Consider the following 22816-nt stretch of genomic DNA (forward strand, 5'->3'; position numbering starts at 1 on the left):
AGACTGGTAACAAATAAGTCAGTTTGTCTGAAGATGAGTGCTGCAGAAGCACTCTCTTGAAAACAGGCGAAGACAGATTGAGCTAGTTGTTTAAACAGTTTAAACAGAATGTATTCATGTTCATAGTTCACCATTTAAACAAGTTGAACAAAAGTCATCCCTAATATAAACTAGTCTCTGATTTAAAAACACTTTTCAATTGCATTGCTACTCTTGTATGAAAGCCTTTCCATGGCCAATTTATATTTGGGGTGAAAATTTAATCTTTGTCTAATATTCACTCGAGGAGGGGCAAAAGAAGTTAAATAATAATAAAAAAACAACCCATAGTTTAGTTCCACACTATGGGTTTTAGGGGACATTTGTGGAAAATCTTCATTTTTTTAAAAATCTTTGCAAAGTTATTGAGCTGCACAGATAAATCTGATTCACTTTTAAGCATTTCTTTGCTCAATATTTCTAACTTTTTCCAACTTTTCAAGTGGTTTATTTTCACTCTTTAAGAATGGCAATTCACAGATTTACAAGAAGTGACTTCAGTGCATATTCTGCACCTGTGACTGGATGAGTTTCTTCGCCACACTGTGAAAGTGTCCAATCATACTGTGATCAAATCTCCTTCACATTATCTGTCTTCCAGAGAGCGAGGTTTTATTTCTCTTCCGTTGATAATAAAAGCTCTTGTTGACAGCATGGACCAGCTCATCCATCTGACTCCAGAGCCGGTCCTGTGGCTTCTGTTAATTTTCGTTGTGATGGATGAACCGCTCTCGCTCCCTCACGTCAAAATGGACACGTCACCTTTATATCTTCATCGCATGTTCCAGTTCAGTACAGGATATAAGTACCGCTCAAGCAGCAGAAATGCAAATCTAGTTTGACTGATGTTAATCGTTACACTTTCAAACATTGTCCTCATATTGTGTGCTAATATAAGACATGTTAGTGCTTCATATTTAGATATTTTACGATCCAAACAAGGCATTTTTACCTTTCTTTTATATTATTGAGAACAAATAAAAAAATGTTTTTGCTAATGTGTGAAAAAAGTCTATTTGGGTATTGTTTCCGATATTAAGATCAAATGTTTGAATACAAGTATAAAGCAAATATTGCTTTACACTGAAGAACAGGTCATTTGGTTTGAAATAAAAAGTAAATTTCAGTTTTTCATCTGAAAAAATGACTTGACTTAAACAGTCCAGTTCTTTTCCACAGCTCAGGGAAAACTCTTACTTGTGCATCAAGAGCTTAATTGTTCCTGATACACTGACTCTGTCCTTAGTTCACTCTTCATAAATTCTTGAATTAATTTAGCTCAACAATATTCTTGTGGCTGCAATTCTGCCTGTTGCTGGTGCACCTTTTTCTACCACACTTTTTTGTTCCACTCAACTTATCTGTTAGCCATAACCATCAAAAATATAATAAAGGCCTGTGATATTCTACTCCATGTAATCAATTTATGAGATTCACTTTCTGAAATGAGTGACAATTATATTGTAAACTTTCTGCTCTACAACCAATAACTTAACCAACACGTTTTGAGACGTACCGGTATAGTCTCCTGAATTTGATAGCATCTTTCATTAGGTACTCTGAATCTTCTCCATCAGCCACTCCTGAGCATGACAGTTTGTGTATAAAATCCATGCATGCATTTAATCATTTCATGTCTGTTTTATCAGTTTAATCTTTTACTGGAACAATATTGAGACATTAAAGATTGTCATGGTAGTAATCTCAAAGCAGGTATGACTACATCAGATGAGATCCTGCATGACTAATTATGAGGAACAATAGAAGCACATTAATATGCCATTACATGATGTGTAAAGATTTGTCTTGTCAACTAAAGATGTGAAGCCGTATGATAATGTAGGTTCTGTTGCTTCTCTAAATCAGTGCATGACATTCTTGTCCAGTGTTGTGTTGGATCAACTATCCACTAGGGGATTTGCATTTGGAAACTTTGAAACAATTAAACAACCTTAATTGTTTGTTTTTTGTTTTTCTTTTACCTATTTTGTTCACCTGCTCCTCCAGTTGTTCTGACATTTTAGCTTTCTGGGTTTTGTCAAATTGAAAAAAAAAAATCAGCCTGCACCCTTTTACCCTCCTTTGACTCCCCTGCCCAGGATGGTCAACTGAATGTGTGTGTGCGTATACACACACACACACACACACACACACACGCACACACACACACACACACGCACGCAAACACAAACACAAACACACACGTTTGCTGTCAGTGCTCTGATTCACGCGATATTCTCTTCAGTAAGGTCTGAAACCTTCTCTAAATTATTGAAAGTGAAAATGCCTTTTAGCCTTTCAGACCCACAAATCCACCCAGGATGATTCTATGAACAGGGTGTCAGAGTTCAAAACATACAATTGTCTCACTCAATCACTTTGGTGAACCTTCTGTTTTATCCAATTGCTTCACTTCGTATCTGTTCATACACAGCTTGAGCAGAAATAAATGTGGAGGTCTGGATCCACACTACCGCAAGTGTGAACTGTAATGTCCTGCTGCATGTGTATATGTAAATATTTCATCTTTGATCTGCAAACATTCGGTGTACGTCAGGTACGATGAAAAGAATGCTTTATTGGTTGAGCATTAGATGGGGAGGAGTGTAATGTGTTTAGGCGCGTGGCCTGCTCTGTCTGTTGCACTTAGTGTCAGGATAGAGTATGACGGCATAGAGAAGGTTGTCATGGCTGGGCATGCCCTTGTACCCCCACAGGGCATTTCGAAAGTGCACATCTCAACAAAATGTCACTTTTACTACAATAAGGCACCGTAAACAGAAACAAGTGGTCTTTGGGTTTACACCCCCTTTGACTTTTTCCCTTTTTTTCCCTTATTTTCCCCCATCCTGTATAAAACGCACCTGATGTTTTTTATATCAAGAAGAAGAATATGCTAGGATGTTACGGGATTTAAGTAGTTCTGCTACACTTTGTGCAGGGCATTGTATGTGTGCTAAGACTGCACTGCTGATGCATGAGGATGCATCATTCCCAGCTGTTGGAGAAAGTGGGTCCTTTAGAAATTATGATTTTGTACATAAGTGGAGTTAATCTTCCTGTATGTTGATGAGACGACGCATATATTGCCTCAGCTCAACATCTTAAATGCTTAGTTTAGCAGTTATGAGAAGCATTTTACACGCTGCAAAAGAGGCGTTAGGGGCCAAATGGGAAGATAAGGAAAAAAGTTACTTAGTCCTTGAAAGTAATTTGGCAATACTTATTACAAGCCTATTGCTTCGAATTACATATTTTTCACTGCCTTCTGACAGCAAATCATCCAGACTCTTTTGTAATAGCTTTGGTTGGCAGATCAGGGCTGGTGAGAATAAATTAGAAAGGATTCTTCAACTGTGGTATTAGCTTTCTTTTTCTTAAATTGTGACATTTCCATGAAAAAAGAGCCACATAATCACCCACAGTAGACTTTGATTAAGCTGTAAAATAAACTAGTGGCTATGTGGGTGTCATGCTGATGGAGCTTTGAGGTTTTGATTTTTTGCTATTATTCTTTCTCTAATTCCAACCTCCTTTTGAGTTTTAGTCTCTTACCTGTTCATCGTTTTCAATTGTGGTACTTTTAGTGTTATAGTCTTAAGCTCTGTAGGTTCTTGTTTATGTCTTCATTCCCTTACAGTCATATTTTTTTGCTCTAGATTTGCCAGCTTTTTCCTACTTTGTTGCTTATCTTGGATGACAGCTGGTTTCTTGAAAGAGTTTCATGATTGCCATTTCTGTAGGGAACAATAATAAAGGTCATTCTTTGTAGAAAAGATGCCTTGTATTTTGTCGAAAAGGACTTAATAAAAAGTCATTTTCAAAGACTGACACATTGTTGTTTGAACTTTGTCAGCCACAGAAATAGAAAACAATTATTTTGAGTTCATTTTGACCATTATGTTTGAAAATCCAAATCCTTGACAATGGAAACATGTCCTGTGCAGAAACTTCCCAGCCAAATATTACAGATACTGCGCAATGGAAATCATCAAAAAGTGATTGCACTGAGATTGTTCTTCACTATATTAATTTGTCACACATAGGCTGATATATTTTAAGTGTTTATTTTTCTTTATTTTAATGATTGTTGAGCAGAATCTTCCATAATTCCCTCATGTTTGTTGTCCGTCCAGCTGTGGGTAAAGAGTGGGTCATATAGTGGTCTTAAACCTGTTGCTCAATTTTAAATTAGTTTTTTATTCATATTTGAAGTGTACTTTGGTTTCCCAGCCTTATATGGGTTGTATTCAGTCAATCCACATGAGCCCCATATAAGTATCCCATTATGAGCTTAAATGAGGTTGATTTAAGCCTTTTTATTTTCTTATAAGATTTTTCACATTTCCAATAATTTTTTTTCCCTATCAAATTGTAAGACTTTCTTTACCTTAAGCCTTCAAGGACAAAGTGTTAATGTAAACTTTATTAATTTTTCCCTTCTGTAACATAATGGAAATAATGGACCTTCTCCTACTGCACTTTAGTCACATCATAAGATTAACAATGTCATGATATGAATTAATACAGATAGATTATTGATACTGTTTTGGATCTTTTGGCCATTTCTGCTTCCAAGTATAGACTATTACTGATTGTGAACTTGGATTAGATGAACTGATGAATTATTTCGCGCAAGTTATCTACTCAGCTTGATTAATGGTAGTACATTGCTTTCTTTTCCTACATTGTTTGTCAATGTCAAGTTGAGAAGTCAACTACAAAATTGTGCCAGCTTTTGTGAGCTAGAAAGTTTGCTTTTGGTATGTTTTATTCTCGCAAAAACTTTGGGGTATTTTGCCTTTGAAGTGGAACAAAAGTGCAGAACTTTTTATGTTGTTACAGATTCTGAGGAGTTAGAACTGCAGAATAAATTGCACAGACCATCTCATGTCAATGTAAAAGTTTAGGATTTGTCCAGACTTTTGCTGACTGTCTGATCTTACAACTTCTTTTTGCTGGCTATGGAGTAGATGCCTTTCAGTCGAAACTTATTCTTGGGCACTCCTATAAAAGGCAAAACGTGAATATTTTTTAAAATCTTCTTATCAACTACTGTTCTTACTAGTCACTGTGGTACACAGACAGTTACCACTTATACTGAGGAGGAACAACACGCCATTTCTTCCGTGAAGAGGGTAATCTTCCTATATTGTAGGTCTTTTTTCCTACTAGGAGAACAGCAGAAAGATTCTTATGGTGTCAATTTTTAATAGTTTTGTGTTTGCATGAACCTTTTCTTAAAACTGCTAACAGCAATACTAAAGCCTTTTTACTATTCAGATCAACTGTAACATTAAGGATTCACTAAGATCTCTGGGGTAGACACTGGATCAGTGTCAAAATCCTAAGCAAATTAGAGATATTTTTCTACTTTTATTTTACTTTTGAATGTTTTTTTTTTTTATTCCAAAATGAATGTAGCCACTTCTTATCGAGTCTGTCTCTGAAAAGAAACCCACTTAAAATTTAATTGTTCCTCTTGTGTTTTCCAGTTATCCAGTAAGGAATCATGATGGAACCTTACTGCCAGTCCGAAAACCGGGCACGCCGAATCACGCACAAAATAAAACAGAATTCAGAAAGCACTCAATTATAAATATAACTGGTTCAAAAGCCCATATGAAAGTAAATATGTTGACAATGCAACATTTAAATAAAACCATCTTTGATCAAGATTTGACTGCTGGCAAGATAAACTCTAAATAATGCATGAACGTAAAGCCGTTGCTCGCTCAGCTGAAAGTTTGAGTAAAAACTCCAAGTCTGATAAGACATCTATTCAGAGAGGAGAACTGAGGCATATGATGGTATGGTGGTGCTGCTGTTGCGTGCTGTTGCTATTCTCAGAAGATTTACTGAACTGTGGCACAGAATGAATTGTGTTCAAGGGCATATTGGCTGCTGTCGGAGTGTTTAACATTTTCCACCCGCCTCAGCTTAGAGCATGTGAGTGAAATGATAATTTTTGCCCGAAGTGAGTGATTGCTTATTTTTTAAATTCAAATTGTCCCCCAGTCGCCCTTAAGTGTCGCCATATCTTCTTTGCATGTGTGTACATTACAAAATGATCATTATTTATCTGTGCGAATGATACTTGATCTCATTTGTGATTATGTATGGCTTCGGTCAGAAATTTGCATTCATCCGCAAAATTAATAAATTTATCAATATTGAGGTTTGTTGAAATTTATTTGAACTCTGTACACTTCTTGTAGCAAACAACAAGCACAAATCTGGTTAAAAATCTGATGATGATTCTGAACATTTCTTTTTCAATGGGTTTGTTTTCTGGCATCTACACAGGTTTTAAGGATAGTCTGTACATTTCCCACTGATTTAAGATTGGAGGCAGGCAGTGATGGTTTAAATTGGTTTTAACTGTGAATAATAATTCTGTTTGTTTGTTCTTCATAAAGAATATTGAACAAACTTACAAAACTGAATCACATGACCCACCTGCAAACACATGAGCTCATTAAAATGAACCATGTGTAATACAATTTCAAACTCCATCATGCAGTATAAATAGCTTAACGATAATATGGGACATGCATTAAAACACTTAAAGTTATTACCACTGAAGGGCCATGCGTTTGCTGCCTTGTGGATTAAATCCCGTTTATGCATATTTAACTAGTGTAGGATTAAAATTATCACCCTTGTCCAATTATTCCTTTCCCAGTTTCATTTGCATTCTTCCTCTTCTTTTCACTCTGGGCTCTTTTTGTGCCTTTTGCATTTGTAATTATTATGATTTTTTTCCCCTCTCAATCTTTTCATCTATGAATCATTTTATGGGTGATAGTGGTAATTAAATGAAGTGGAGGACAGAAGGCAATTTATCAGTATAAACAAACATCTAATGTCACCAAAGTCAAATTAAAGGAATCATTTTTTGTTTAATTTTTGACCCCCGCCGATCTTCTCTGACATTTCATGCTTGCACAACTCCGTTGGATATCTCTTTTATTAATATGCAAACAAAATTAAACGCTGCAGTAGGGTAGTGAAAGAGGAGACAGCTAATTTTCCTCTAGCCAGAGGCGAGCATCTGTTAACGGCATGGGGAAAAAAACACAGAAAAAAAAGGGGGGGATCACAAAGAAGAAGGAAGTTCGGCAGGGTGGAGATGGTGGGAGAAAACAGCTGGTGAGGTCTTGCAGTGCTTGCAGAAAGTGGAGGCAGCTGGTGACCCAGAAACATCCTTTCCTCTACCCAGTATCAGAGCAGTGCTGCAATCACTGCAGCAAGAAGGGAGAAAGTCACTACAAACCCAGCCTCATAAAATGGTGGCTAATTATCATAATAAACAGAGAGCAAACAAACGCAGCAAAGTTTAAATTTAAACTGCAGTTCATTGCATCTCTTCCAGCATGCGTTACGATTTCAACCTGAGATGCACAACAAAAATCTGCTCCTATGTGAAATTTTTCCCCTTAGTTCATCTATTGTAATTGATTTATTCATGCATTCTTATTTAGAAATGGTGAAAGATGCCCTTTTTTTTTTGTTGCTGTCTTAATGTGCAGCTTAATTGCAAAATTAGAAGTAAGAGAAAAGATAAATTGCACCGCCTGTGAGGGATTTGTTTTTTATCATCTCGGCATCAGATTACATGCTGGGATTGTTTATTTTTCTGCTTCACCTTATCTCATTTAAACACAACCTAAGGTAAATGTTACTGATTTGATCTGCAAAAGTCATACTTAATGTGGGATTGTACGGGTATTTGCTGCCTTTCTTTTGCTGTGTAGTATTTGTTTGAAGTAAACCTGCATTAGCATTTGTAGATAATGCCAATGCAAACAGGGATTAAGATATTGGTCAGTTTACAGTGAGCAATTACTTGAATGATTGCCTGTTGATGTGTTTAATAGTCAACAAAAAGAGCTAAGTGGTTGATTTGAAGCTTTATTGCATGATTTAATAAGGATTCCATAGATCCCTTATGGATTTGCATCAAGTCAGATCCTTTAATGAATAATGTTTTGCAATCTTTGCTTATTTGAACACAGTTGGATATGGCAATTCAGTTTGTTGAAAGCAGTGTCTGCAGAGTGGCTCTCCACCTCTTATTAATAATTCCCACCCAAATATTCTGCTGAGCTTTATGAATCTTCACACAAACTTTCACTCGATTCATTTTCTGTGAAAGCATATTTCCCATTTAGTGCACAGATTGCCTTGATGCCGACTGAGATGCGTGCAAACATGATAAAGCTTCATAAATGTGGCTGAAAGGTGGATTAGGTTGGCAGAGCCTGACATTAAAAGCTCGGGTGCAATAAATGATCAAATTCTATTGAGCTGTTTATTTATAATAGATTGAGAGCATTTTCCTTCCCAGGATTAGCATGCACACATCTATACTTGTGTATGCAACACAGGGCTTCTCATTTCATCCTGTGGAAGCAATTTGAAAATGCCAACTCCCTGCATTTCTTGTTTTGAACCACTCCTTTGTCCAACACTGTTATTTCTTTGAACATTTCTCTATCAGGTCTTGTGTAGCTGTTGGTGCAGCAGCTCATGAGGCATACATCCTGTTCAAATGATGTACTTCCTGTGTTGAAGTCTTCTCTTCCCCTTTTTGACCATTTTTAGAAATATGAGTTTCAAATTAAGCAGTGAAAATTAGACATACCTTTAAGTCTTAGCACATTTTTATTAAACTCTTTCAACTTATTGAGTGAGAATTGTCGGCTTTTTGCTCATTAAGAGGGTTGTCGTTAATTTCTCCACATATGTGTATGTGTTACCTTGGCCTAGTCAAAGTCCAGACAAAAGCTAATTTAAGAACCTTTGCCAGACTTAAGCTCACAGTCACACTCAATCAAATCTGTCAAGAATAGCCAAACATTTCAGTCCCTGGCTGCTCAGAGCTGTTGGAGACATGCCCCAAAGAAATGTCATTTTAATTGGAGAGAAACGTGGTTCTAATTTGTGAAATACACTGTCAAAGGCATTCTTTTGTTTATTGTTTGTGTTGGAAAAAATAAAAGAGAGAAAAAAGAAAACCGTGTCTCCGTTTCCCTACACTTCATAATTATGTGCTTATTTTGGCTTGTCCCAAAATGTTGTAGTTAAATTCACTGAAGTTTGATTGGAGCCTGACAAAATGTGAAAAACAAACAAGCAAGAATACTATAGAAACCTTCATCTTATGAAGATTTCATGCTTTCTTTGCCGTACACAGTTTCTTTTTTTTTTTTCCAGTTGCCTATTATTTTTGCTTTTCTGTTTGAATCCTCTTCATCTTACAGGAACATACCTCCTCTCCTTTTTGCTTCTTTAACTTGCACCCTTATCAGGTGTTACTCTCAGTTGAACTATTGCTGCAGTGCAGCACATTTTCCTAGCATCTTATTTTCTCTTCTGATGTATTTAATCTCTTCTTTGAGTGTTTTTTTCCCCCCATTTTTCTGCTCTGGCTCTTTATTCCGCCTAATCCTGCCGCTCATTATCTTCGCCCTTACCAAATAGTTTTGCTTTCATCTCTCTCTCCCTCTGTCCCTTTCTGCAGAACCCCTCTGCTTCCCCCTTAGGTTTGTAAAAGTAAACATTTTTGGTGTCTGCTGTTAAAAGATATTGTCGGCAGGATAATTTCAATGCTAATTTTCTTGTCTTCTCAGTTCACTTTGATAAACCATCATCAACCTCACAGGTTTGAAGCAAGTTTCTTCACCCTTTTCCCTCTTTTTTTCCCCCCTGAATGGCAGCTAGCTTCCAGCCATCTGAACTGGACGTTAGCTGCTTTCAGTCAACACACACTGGTATGTGTACACACAACAAGTATTTATTCTCAGAGGAGCAAACATGCATACTGTATGAATACTAAATGCAGCAAATTCTGTAAACAAAACTAAATGATACAACAAAGCTGCATCACATGCAGAGCCCATAGAAAGAGACACAGGAATAGAAAGATATATCAAGTATTTTTTTTTTCTATTTTAATAGAAGATGCTTCCAATATGTTCTATACTTACTAAATCATGTGCTTTAATTTTGAGCCTTCATAATAATTCTCCAAACTGCCATACAACCACCTAAGGGACAGTATGACTTTTAAAACAGATTGCTTTTATCTTTAATATCTGCGCTTCCTACAATGTTGAGGGATTCCAAGGAAATCCTCCGCAATGCAGCATTGTATGGAGTGAGCCCACATACCCCTCAGATGCAAGCTTATATTGATATTCAAATATAACAGTTATTTATTCCTACTGCAGCCACACTGCACTTTTTCTTTTTTTGCATCACAGATAAAAGGCAAAGGAACGGGATCCACTAAAATCACGATTACAAACTTCTGTTGGGGGAGAAAAAAAAAGCAATGTCAGCTGCATACACAAGCTGTTCCTGGTCCCCACCGTTTCACATTGCAAATCAGGAGACGCTCTTTAGTATCTTTCAGTTCGCGTTAATCAAAAACTGGCTGCATGCGGACACCGAATCACATGAAATTGCTTGTGAGCTGGATCTACAGCATCAGCTTGAGCGTGATTTTCTTTGAGTACACATCTGCCAACTGTTTTCAGTGTCACTTCACCTGTTAAGTAATCAATGTGCAGCAAAGCAAGAAATAACACAGCAGAAGTGATTCATGGCATGATGACTGATGCATAGTTGGAGTAGATGTAGATGAGGTAACGGTAGTAGAAAAGCACAAAAACTATGTCTTTTCATGTTGACAGTTGTGATGATTCTTTAAACATTACTAAATTTTCAGTTTCTTGACTCTGTAGATTATTTGACAAATGTCAAAACTTCACTGTAATATTGTTTACAAGTTTTGTTGAACAATTGCTAAAGAAATCTTTCATGACTGCTTTTGCTTAATATTTGGAAAAGAAGAATTTGTCATAATCAACATGCCAGTAGGTACGTTTTCTGTTTTTCTTTGGATTGTTTTTTTTCTTGTAGAAGTTCAGTCAGCTTTGTTCTGAATTTTAGTATCCTCCTTCCTGGTAGCAAGCAGAATGGATTTAAAACCTTAAAATTGCCATTTTTCTACATGAATAGCCCAGTTGTCACTCTTGCTTCATGTTTAGGGTTGTTGTCCTGCTGAAAGATCAACCTCCATCCCTGCCTCTATTTTTTTTAGCAGGTTTTCTCTCCAAAATTTTGCCAGCTACATCAATCTTTCAATCGGTTTCAAACAGCTATCATGTCTCTGCTGAGAAAAAGGACGCCCACCACAGGATGAACACATCTCCAGAGAAAAGCATAATGTTTTTTATTATTATTATTAATATTATTATTATTTGACTCAGCATTTAAATATTGTTTGTCTTGCAATCCTTATATTATGAAGTCTGGCAGCAAATTTTTGTGATTTGCTGTTTGACGTTTTGCTACATATTGCTCGATTTCTCACACATTCACTGCTTTCTTTAATTTTCTTTTATATACTGGCTTCTCACGTTTTTCTGTCTCACAGTTCTCTACTTGTTTACTTCTGTGACCCAAAGGCCTTGATCTGCCCCGCTTCATTCTTCGCCCATCATTACTCTTCATCTCTATGCTTTTTGCCATCCCTTTTCTCAAGCTCTGTTATCTCGCCGTTTCTGTGCTTCCGTTTTCCATTCCATCCCTCGAGGCGCTGTCTTCACCACAGAGATCAGGGGCCAGCCACTCAATATCTTCCCACCTTGTCAAGGCCACCACCCTGGCTTTGTTGTGTTGACACATTGATCCTCTTTGCCATGGGACATGGGAACGGAAGTGTGTGGGTGACGGAAAGTTGTAGATTCAATGTTTAGGATCAGTTTCCCATGACAGATGTGAAGCTCAGCAAAAGTGATTTCTCTTGGACCCATTGACCGATGACTGCTTCAAATTTCAAATCCAAAAGTCACACTTTCATTTGGAAGGATCAGTAGATTGATGCAAAATTGTTATTTTGAAGGAAAAAGGATTCATAACATGAATCCTCCCTTCATGCTATGCTTGCGTAGTTCATCTGAGCCTAGCTGTGAAAGATCAGTTAAGCTTTTGTCCCCTTGCTCCTGTCCTCAATAAATTTTTTTTTATGTAGTGTAACTAAAGAACGGAGAAAATACAGGCGTTTTCAGATTACATTCCATGTAATCCCAATGGAAAATATAAAATGCTCCAAGTTTCAGAACTCTATCCCTGTTTAGTTGTATTCCTTTTTGCCAACATAAAGGTAATGAAAAATTATCTGCTGGGGTCTTTTTTTTAATTTACTTCTTAATGTCTTTTGAGCTCAAACTTTATGAATTTAGAAATTTGTGTTTTATACAGCATCTCCTGTTTTTTCATCTAGTTTACAATATTTTTTCCAAATTATTTGCATAAATAGAGGCAGAAGAATTACTAGAATGCAGCAATTCTCAGAAAGCCTTCCATGTTCACAACTGGAAGGTTCTCACAATGCTAGGATTATGTTCATCCTTCTAGCAGATGCACATTTGTGAGATCAGACACTGATGGTGCAGGTCTGGCTCACAGTTTCTACTTGAATTAGTTATGTTTTCAATATGCTGTCCTTGTGTTAATCTGAAGTCAAAGTCTGTAGAGCTGCCTATGCAACATCAGAACACTCTCTGCCTCTGGATCTGCAGACACTGTTCTGGGATTTTACCTGGCCTACAAAAACGTGGCTTTATTGCTTTTGCTACCATCGCTTCCAATGTGACATATTACCAGTGACAGTAACAAGGACATTTTGCAACTTAATTGGTTCCAGAGCTACCATCTTATTATGATACAATCCTAGAATTTTGGGAATTTTTTCGAATGTTCGTAAAACCACTCTGCCTACATAGGTTGTTGACTTACACACTTGTGGCCATGAAAGTGGTTGGAACCATAGAATCTAATGATTTGGATGGGAGAGCCAAAGCCTTTAGAAAATAATTTTCCTTCGACAGAGACTATCAAAGAGCACATTATATCTTGAAGCATAATTAAAGTTCTCAACAGAGTGTAATTGTGGCTTTATGTTTTAATTTGAATATTTACCACAGCACTGTGGTATAAGTTTTACAACGAAGACGACAGTTTTATTTTCTTGAAAAATGTCGGATGTCAAGCCCTGCATTAGGTCCAGCTGAATTCAGAAATAATCCAATGGAGACTGCCAAAAAAACTAAAACAGTCTCTTACTTGCAGGTGTACATCTGCCTAGTCCAAAGTATTTGCAGGTGTAAACAATTGGTGCTTTTATCCAGTGCAAGATAGTAGGCAAAGCAATAGTGTGGTTGTTTTCTGCATCTTAGCTTTAAACAGCTCAAATAGTTGGTTCATTCCTCAGCTATTGGTCATGCTTTTCTGGTGCATAAGAAGCAGTTATGGACATGGAGACGTTCTTGAACGCAATATATGATATAACAAAATTGATGGAATTATTTTGTCAAGGTCTGCAGCGATTTTGCCACTGCAGACCACTTAAGAGTGAGAAGAGCAGATCTGCCCATTTAAGCTAATCTTTCACCAGCTGTACCTTTGATACTCCGCTCAGAAGTCCACAAACAATTTCTGTTTAGCTCTTACAAAGTTACTCCCAGGTGAGATGCAGAGCTCAGGAACTCGCTGTCTGAATGTGACTGATTAGTTAAGAATGCTGAAGGGAAAGTTGTCCTTCATCTTGGCAAAGCTTCCTTACCTCAACTTTAAATCACAAACAAATAAAAAATATGTTGACAGAAAGGTTAATGACAAAATATTCCTTAGAAAAAGTAAATGGTATACAGCAGAAAAAGAAATCAATGTCTTCAAATACTGAAGTGTATGACTAAAGCTTGTGCACAAAGGCTATGAAGACCAGAGTTGGTATGAATAGTTGGAAGACAGACCATGTTTCACCTTGTCCCTGAAAGCACACGAGGTTATTCTTCAGGTTTGCCAAGTTTGCTGTGCAGACTTTAAAGTACAATTTGCCCTTTTTCCCCCCAAGAAGTTAGTTTCTGGCAAAATATGAAGAATAAACTGGCATTACTGTAAGTCACAATTTCATCATGTGGAGTTCATTTTAGCTAACATTTAAAGGCAGTTTGTCTGATTATGTAACTGTATGTAAACTGGGGACTCGATACACAACTTTTACAGCAGTCACAGGTTTTGAAAAGACGAGATGATCACACTAACATTGTTTGTGGTTTTTTTTCCACAGCTGATCACACATTTAATGTCTACTGAGGAATCACTAGAGACCTTTCAGACCTACTAAAGCCCCATCAGTTTTTCCTGAGTGTGACAACCCCCACATCTCCTCCAGACTAGTGGCAGCAGCAATTAGCAAGCACCTGATACAACTGCAGCTTATAATATGAACTATTTCTCAGGTCAACGCTCTGAACGACGGACATAAATGGCACAATGGAAAAGCATTGTTGTAATGATGTGCTGAAGATGCGTCACAGCAGGAGCTTCTTCAAGCTATGCTTAGTATGTAAATAATTTTTTACAACAACTAAAGGTAGAACAGTTACTTGATTGTGTTATAATCAAGAAGAAAAGTTGGATTGGTCAACTAGAAAAGACCAATACAGACTTTTTAGGGGTTAAATTGGGCAAAAAATTGTGGCTCCAACTCATCGAAGAAAAACCTCCCATGTTGTCCTGATAGGATCCACAATAAAAAGCATCGAATGTCATGGTTAGTTTCTTTTTTTCCCAGTTGAGGCAATTGCCCTACCTAGAAAATGTCAAGACAGATTAATTGCATACACACAGATATTGGCCACCCTGCACCAAACACACAACCCTTTCCTTAACTAAGGTCATTTCAGATCATTTCCTCCTCTCATTTTCTCTCCCTCAACCTTTTTCTCTGATTAATTTCTCAATCAACTGAAAATTAATTAAACATCACTTCAAATTAGTTCTCTTTGCGATTAAAGCATAGGATGCACTCTGACTTTCACCCTTGTTTAGCTCCTTAATTTTTAAATATTTATTTTGTGTTATATTTCTTCTGGTTTGACTGGCCTCACTGCATGTATTGATTCAACTTCAAGGTTACAGTTGAGATTTATGTGGATTTTCCTCTTTGATTTACTTGCCCTTAGCTGTCTGTTTTGTTTCTCTTCTGTTGCTGCCTCCATCATTCTCAGCACAGTGATGGAATTAGGTGTGCCCTTCGATGCTTTTAGTTTTGCTCTGTTCTCGCCAGCAGAGCATGCGTCTGTCCTATACAATTGTAGCATGGCTTCCTGTGATTGTGTGACTGTGTGGGCGGCTGTGTCCTTTATGTTCTTTGTTTTGAGACTAGAGTGATGCGGGCTGCAGTTCCAGCAGGAAAGTGGCTCCGGGCTTCCCGTGCCAAACGTTGTAATTGTCAAGATCCCTCTTTGGTTGTGTTCGCAAATAAACTAGTTGCACACAAACATTAAGAAAAGTGTGGATGACTTTTCCCTCTGCTCCTGGAGCAACTGACTGTGGGTTTCTTGTTTGAACACCTTCAAGTGTTAATGGCAGCTAATATATGGCAGTACACAAAACACCCTGCAACACTTATCTGAAGGATTATCTTGGCCTCTCTCCAGAGAATCTTTACTGCATTAATTTGCTCCATAAAAACATTTTTGCATCTATCCCTTGTCAATTTGATTATAAAATATAAAGATGATTATCTTTTTACCACAAAAGATAATTCTTTTCCTTCAGATGGATGACATTTATACTTAATGCTGCTTCAGAGCAATACATAATTTCATGTACTGTTCAATATTCAGTTGTATGGTCTATAACCATCTTCTCTTGTAATTAACTAAGTCTAAAGCAGTTTAAGGTTTTCATTAAAAATGGTCAAATTACGCTGATTAAAAAGTGAAGCTACTTAAATATTCTGGCTTCATGGAGTCCATTTTGTGAACTATGATATAATTATGGGGAAAAACAAAGGAAGTCACTCACTGCGGCAGCGAATATGAACTTACAAGCATCAACCCAAGTAAGGAAAATGGTTGAGTTTTTAAAGTCAGTAATTCCATATTCATTTGTGTTTGAAATCCTATGTACATCCTAATTAACTCCTTAGTGCTGTGGCCTGGAGCCAGCACACATAATTGTTGATGGTTGTCAATTCACTCGCTCAGGTTCTATCTTTTCATGACTGAGTATTAAAGTAACAGCAGGCTTCAATATCTTCTTACTATAAATAAGATAAATCTCACACATTTATATGGTAGAATCATTGGTCTGTCGTAGTTTATTACCATGTCAAGTGATTTTCCTGCCCATATACCGAAGTTGGATGATCAGTCATTTGCACAACCACAATTATATCACCCATCATTCTTCAAGAGTGTTCAGAGCTTTGAAAGCTACTCTGCTATTGCATAAGTGTCTTTCTTTAATCATATCTCAGTGCTATGATTTAATTTCACTTTTATATTTGTTTATTGGGTTCATTTTCTAGATAAATAGCCATCTTAAATGTTAGACTGCCAGCTTGTTATGCAGAAGCATATTAATCTGAATGTTTAACTGTGTTTTAGCTACAATAAGTGAACAGACTGATTTATTGTGGCATTTAGATTTTTAGGTCACCTCTTGCAGTATTGAAAAATACAATAGACTGGAAAATTTAACTGGATGCTGATATGTTCCATTATTTCTACTCGGAAATGTGTTAATGTGTTTTCTATTAAAGAAATAGGAAATTAATTTCTTAATTCTTACAAGGGAGCTGGATCTTCTCATTTGGTTTTGCATTCTCTTTGACCTACTTTGGTAGATCTATTGTAGACAAAAATGGATGTAATGTAGTAAATATATGGGTAACAGGAATTTTCAGATTAGTTTAGAAGGGAGATAGCAGTTTGAATTTTGGTACAAAACACAGAAGGTTTAGAAACTTTTCATATTGTAATTTTAATTAATATCAGTGAGTCTACAGTGTCCAACCTTAAGGTTTATATTGATGTTATTAAGCTCTTAAATTCTGCATATTTCTAGCGTCTTCCTTGTTGTTGAAGTATTATTTTAGCCTAGCATCCAAATTGTAATGAAATTAAAGCTTTTCTGTTATGTAGTGGCTGACTTGCATGTTTGTTTGTTTTTTTCTCCATCCAGTTCATAAAACCTGAACATGTGATGCTTTATGTTTCAAGGAGCTTTTATGCTATTCCTCTTTGTACAAAGAAACACAAGTATAACATTTTAAGGGCCAGGAGACACTTTAACAGCTATGGTTTTAAAATACTTCTGCAGCAGGAGGAGGATGGGCAACTCTGATGTACTCAGTTGTCTCTACAGCTGGAGGAAACATCAGTTACTCCAGGACTTTATTTCTGACATGTCCTTTACAGGATCATAAAACATAAGAACAGCATGATGGAAATATTTATTTTATTTTTTTGAAGCTAACTTTTTATAACTTTGGTACACCTTGAAACCAGTAGCCAGCCCATGTCTATTGCTCACTGAGCCGCAGCTGATTGAAGTTCACCGTTATTCCAGCGGAACAAAGAGTCCATCCTCCGGGGTTTCCCTGCATTCTTTTGATTTGCTTGTTGCTGAAGCGTTACATGTTTCACACCTTTTATGATCTACACAGCCACAGCAGCACTGTGCTGCTCACCTCTTTTGTTCTCAACTAAATATGCTCAGGTGGGGCCCATTTGACATGATTTATTAGACCAACTTCATTTATTCAGTTTCTATACTTTATATACTTGATGCCTTAATTCTAGTACTACATAAATTATCATTTATGTCCTGTTTGATTTGATAAAAAACTGATATATATTGAAGAACACGTTACAATTATTACTGATAATTGGTTGAGCAAACAGGTGTTAAACTGACTTTGTATTGAGGATGAATTTGACTTTCTACTTTCCTTTCTGGCCGCTCTTTTCTCAGACATGACAGCCAGTGGTTTGCACAAAATCCTTATTTAAATGGGGAGGTCTGCACTATTGTTGCTTGTGATCAATTGCACAGTCAGTCTTTGTAGATCGTGTGCAACATGCCCAAATTACTGCCGTACAAAAGTACAACATAAATGCAAAAATAAAAGTAAAATGAAACTCTTCTGTTTTGTCCTTATGTTGCTGAACTATTTTGTGAGAACTGCTAATGAAACAATCTTCTTTTCCCCCTTTTTTTGCACTAATCATCAATGTATCAAAAAGAAAAAAAGCAGAAGTCTTCTTTTCATGGAAAGAAAAAAACTGTTTTGTGCCTTCTGGATGTCTGCAAAGATTATTTGATGGTTGTTTCTGAGTGACATTACCTTCTGAAATTAAAACAATGACTTGACAGGCTGCCGCAGGTCCTGATTATTTTTTTTTCTTTTATGTCAAAGATGTTCACACGGACAGAGAAGATCATTTCTATAACCATGGATGAAAAGAATAAATTAAGTACTACGTTTTGAGCACATCACCTGGCGTGCATGCCTCTCGGGGCAGGGCTTTCAAAGTTTGCAAGCTGCCAAAAACATTGTTTTAGTCGCACACTGCAATGATGTATCAAAGGCAACACACTCCATTTCACTCAGCAATCTTACTCCCATAATCCCAGTTTTATTGGATGCCCAGATACTTTGTGTAGTGGTCAAGGTCTGAGCTCTTTTCATCGCTCGCCTACCTGTACTTGTGCATGCACATACACACTTGCACACACAATGTGCTTGAGTTCGATTAGTCGGCTCAGCCAAGTGTGGCTTGATGCTTAGTTGATATTTCATGAAGCCAGATCAATGCCCCTCTCGTCTTACTTCAGAATTGCCTTTTTATTGTTATAGATCAAACAGAAAGAGACCATGGTTGAGTACCTTTTGATGAAAACCAATCTGCAGTGTCTGTGTTATGTCTCTCTTATGTAGCTGTTTTTTTTTTTTCTTTTTCTGGACAAATGCATATACACAATTTACACATGTGCTCTACCTCTGCTTATGGCGTGGTGGGGTTCAGATTCTGTGGGAAACCATTTGAGGTCTTCACTCTTCTAAAGCTTTGGCTGTAACCTGAAACTTCACTGACTGGGCTTTTTGCACACTGACTTACATTTACCTGGCGAGATATTGAGACCCCTTAAACTTCCCACATCTTTTCATATTGCAGTCAAAAACTTGAGTGTTTCATTGGTTTCTTATAAAAATAAACTAACATGAAGTGATGTATAATTGGATAAATTTGAAGCTCATTGGGACAGTTTCTAAATTTGTAAAAAAAAAAAAAAATCATTGCTTTTGTCTGATAAATAATTTTCTCTGCACATCCTGCTGAATTATATTTTCTTGCTTTAATCTACTGACGCCTTTCTTATTAACTGTCTAGGGCCAAACTATCTAATTAGTCTTGTTTACAAGCAAGAGCTGAAAGTTTTTGATTAAGTCCAGGGATGTGGCATCTTTGCAAAATCCAGAAAAGATGTAATCTGTTAACCTTCAGTAGTTTCATACATTTTTCTTTGATGAATTTTCTTTGACTTGAATTTGTTTATAATCTTGTCCCAGAGGTAATTAGTCAAATGATTTCAAAATCTCTCACAGCAGGAGTAACAGCAGCTGCAGCAACAACAAAAAAACTAAAAAGATTGCAAAACATTATTGAGCGAATCACCTTTCTCATTTAAAGGACTAGATTTGGAAAAGCTTGCCACCAGTCATGAGACAGTTGACTGGACTGGAGCTTTCAGGGCTCATGTGAAAAATGTGGCTGAGACAGAGGCGAATAAATGATAATAAATGAAACATTCGGCATAAACTGCACATCACTTTAGTTGTAACTTTAAAGTTTTTTTACTTTCACAAAAAATATATATAACATTTTTTATTTATTTATAAGAAATACTTGTTCGGATAAAGTATTCATTTGTGTATGTTGCTGCTCTGCATTTTATTAAGTTTGAAAAAAGCATCTCCCTGCAACATGGACACCTGCGGCTTAGTGTGGCCTATATAGACTTTCTTTTTAATCTTCCACTGAAACTTTGATTTCCGTTCCATGTTTACTTGTAGTTGTGACAGGTCTCATTAGGGAAGGCAGGTTCATATAAGTCAAAAAAGCATATCTGTTTATACCTGCTAAAATAATAGAATGTGTTTCTCTTGCAATAGAAATAAGAATAGTGAGATGTTTTTTTAGGAGTTTTCTATGAAGAAAGCGAGGATGAAGCAAGCGAGTGACTTGGGAAATTGCACAAAATGAGAAAAGTAAATAAGTGGAGAGAGGGGGAACTTCTGGAGGGCAAGTGATATGGGGGCTACGCATTGGGTAACCTTTATTTATGCATGCTTGTGTAAAGGAATGTGGATGCAAGCATGAGCAGACCATAAAGTATCTGGGGAGATGTGTGTACGTGCATCTGTCCATGTCCTAATCGATTCTCTCTGTGGCATCTCGCAGCCTTTCCTCTACCTCAGCCTCGGGGATATTTGTGTTCGCCTGCAGTGAGCTACTTAAAAGAAGCTTTGAAAACACACAAGAAATTTGCAGGAGACACACGCTCACAGGCGGAATACCTCACAGAGAATAGGATATCAGTAGCATTTCTCACATCTGTCTTCTTCTCTCACCTTTTTCTTTAACGGATGTTCCCTTCAGCAGCAAAGGCAGAGCGAGTACAAACTGGCTGAGGAGGAGCTGTAGTTGGGCAGGTTTGTGGCCCTGAGGCTTTGTCATATCGCTGCGTTGTCCACTTTTACTCTGTTTTTGAAGGTCTTGCAACTCACTGGCTTCTACTTTAAACACAACTATAATGGTTGTGTTTAATGGGAGAATGGTGGGGTTTTATAGATTCTGCTATAGTAGATTTTACAAGTATTTTCACACTTGGAAAACTGCTTAACTTACACTTTAATATGTGTTTGCTGTTCACCCTTTTTGTTATCTACTGAAAATCATTTTTGCAGCCTGAATGAACCATGAACAGGCTGTAAAGTCTTGTAAAAGGTATTTTCACATATTTTGTATCCTTTGACAATTTCCTCCACTTTTGTTCTTTCTCTGTCTTAATTTGTAAAGGTATACTGGACCTGAAAGTTGCTGACATTGTTTTTTTCAATGAGTAACAACCTTTGTATCAAAGAGTGTTGTTGTTGGTAGCTCTTATGTATGATGCATTCACTGACTGGTCACCAAACAGGGTTGGTCTGGTCAAAATCTGACCTTGCTACAAAAAACTGACTTATTTTTAATTACTGGTCTAGTTGCTGATTCAGCCATGGGTGGGCATAGTCTTCTCAATACATCAATTCATATATTTTCCATTGAGAGAGAGGCAGGAAGCTGTTCTTGTCTGTACAAAACATGCTGCAACACAATAGGATTTAAAGGACTTGGCAGGCTGGGGATAAAAGTGACAAAGAAAACCAACTCATTAAATCACGGCGACTCACTCACCACCACCTACCACTGCTCTGCGTGCTACAGCTAATTGGATGTAAAATGATCTATTGTCAGAGAAAATGGGTTTTGAGCTTACAGCTAAAATGACAGTTTTTAAAATGTCAACAAACACCATAGTTTATAACTCAAAGAATGGTATAATGCGATGTTTAATTGTTAACCGAGGGGAATGTGCTGTAGTTGTTTACAAACTTCCCTTTGTAAATATACAGAAAATAATCTAAAACGTTCATATCAGCAGCAGGTGAAAAGACAAATTGTTCTTCTTGGAGCTGTTTCATATTTCAGTTTTATATATTGTGCAGATTTCACACGGAGATTTTATAATTACCGTCAACTCGGAGCGGGTTTTCTGTATTTTAAGCACGGCTGTTTCTGTGGTTTTGTGAGAAAATGGGGTCACTGCACATCCCCAAGGCTTTTATAGGGAGGAGGGGGGACAGCTTGTCAAAGTAAAGCCGGCTTCCTATCTGACGTCAGTTTAGACACAGACACATGCTAATACAGACGTAACACTAAAAAAACATGATGCTTGTCCCACACAAACACCAAAATGGAAAGAGAGAAAAGTTGGAGATGGAAATTTCATTAAAAACTACCACAGAAGTAAAGACAGAGAATTACATTAGTAAGGAGTTAATCTATCAAACGTATCTGTCACTGGACTTGAGCAAATAATTCTAAGATTCTCGTCAAATAAGCTGGTGTCCTTTTCCTTAAACGTTTCAAGATTATTAGCTTTCTAGGTTTTCTCTAGTTCCACTTCTGTTTTATCAACAGTCCTGGCCCCAAATCACTACTTCTTCTCCCCTACACAGACATTTTAAGGGAAGGGGGTTTTGTGCTTCCTGCTCTTCTGCTGCTGAGGGTTAGTGTATTGGAAATGTTCGGTCTATCCCCACTTCTTTGCTTCTTGCTCTACCTCTGCTGTGCCCAGAGGTTGTTTATCCAGGCTCAGAGCTCGCAGCTCTCGGTGGACTGGGATTTCCACCAATCACTCTCTGCTCGAATACCAACATGTAAACAGACATCAGCTGCCAAGCTGCTTGTGCTAAACTGCACAGGGAAGGAAAAGTTGGAAGTATCCTTTTTTTTTTTTTTTTGTGGAATTTATGTATTTTAGATTAAAAAAAAAGAAAATTTCAATAAATCTTTCAGTGGTGCATTTTGGAATCTGCCCCCAATTTTCTATCTCCACCTTGTTAGAGGTCCTTTGTGCACCTCTGAGCAAAAAAGAGCAGCTGTTTCTCACAAACAACCCACAATTTTGCAGAGCTTTGCAAAAGTATTCACAACCTTTGATCTTTTTCACATTTTGTCATGTTCCAAACTTGAATGTCTCTCCTATTATAATTTATTTTCTGTGATGGAACTGTGGAAAATTTTGCATATTGCTGAATATAGGAGGAAAATATTTAGCATCTGAAAAGTAAGGTCAGATG

Source organism: Poeciliopsis prolifica, unplaced genomic scaffold, assembly GCF_027474105.1.
Source record: "Poeciliopsis prolifica strain line A6 unplaced genomic scaffold, Auburn_PproV2 SCAFFOLD040, whole genome shotgun sequence".
Classification (NCBI taxonomy): Eukaryota; Metazoa; Chordata; class Actinopteri; order Cyprinodontiformes; family Poeciliidae; genus Poeciliopsis; species Poeciliopsis prolifica.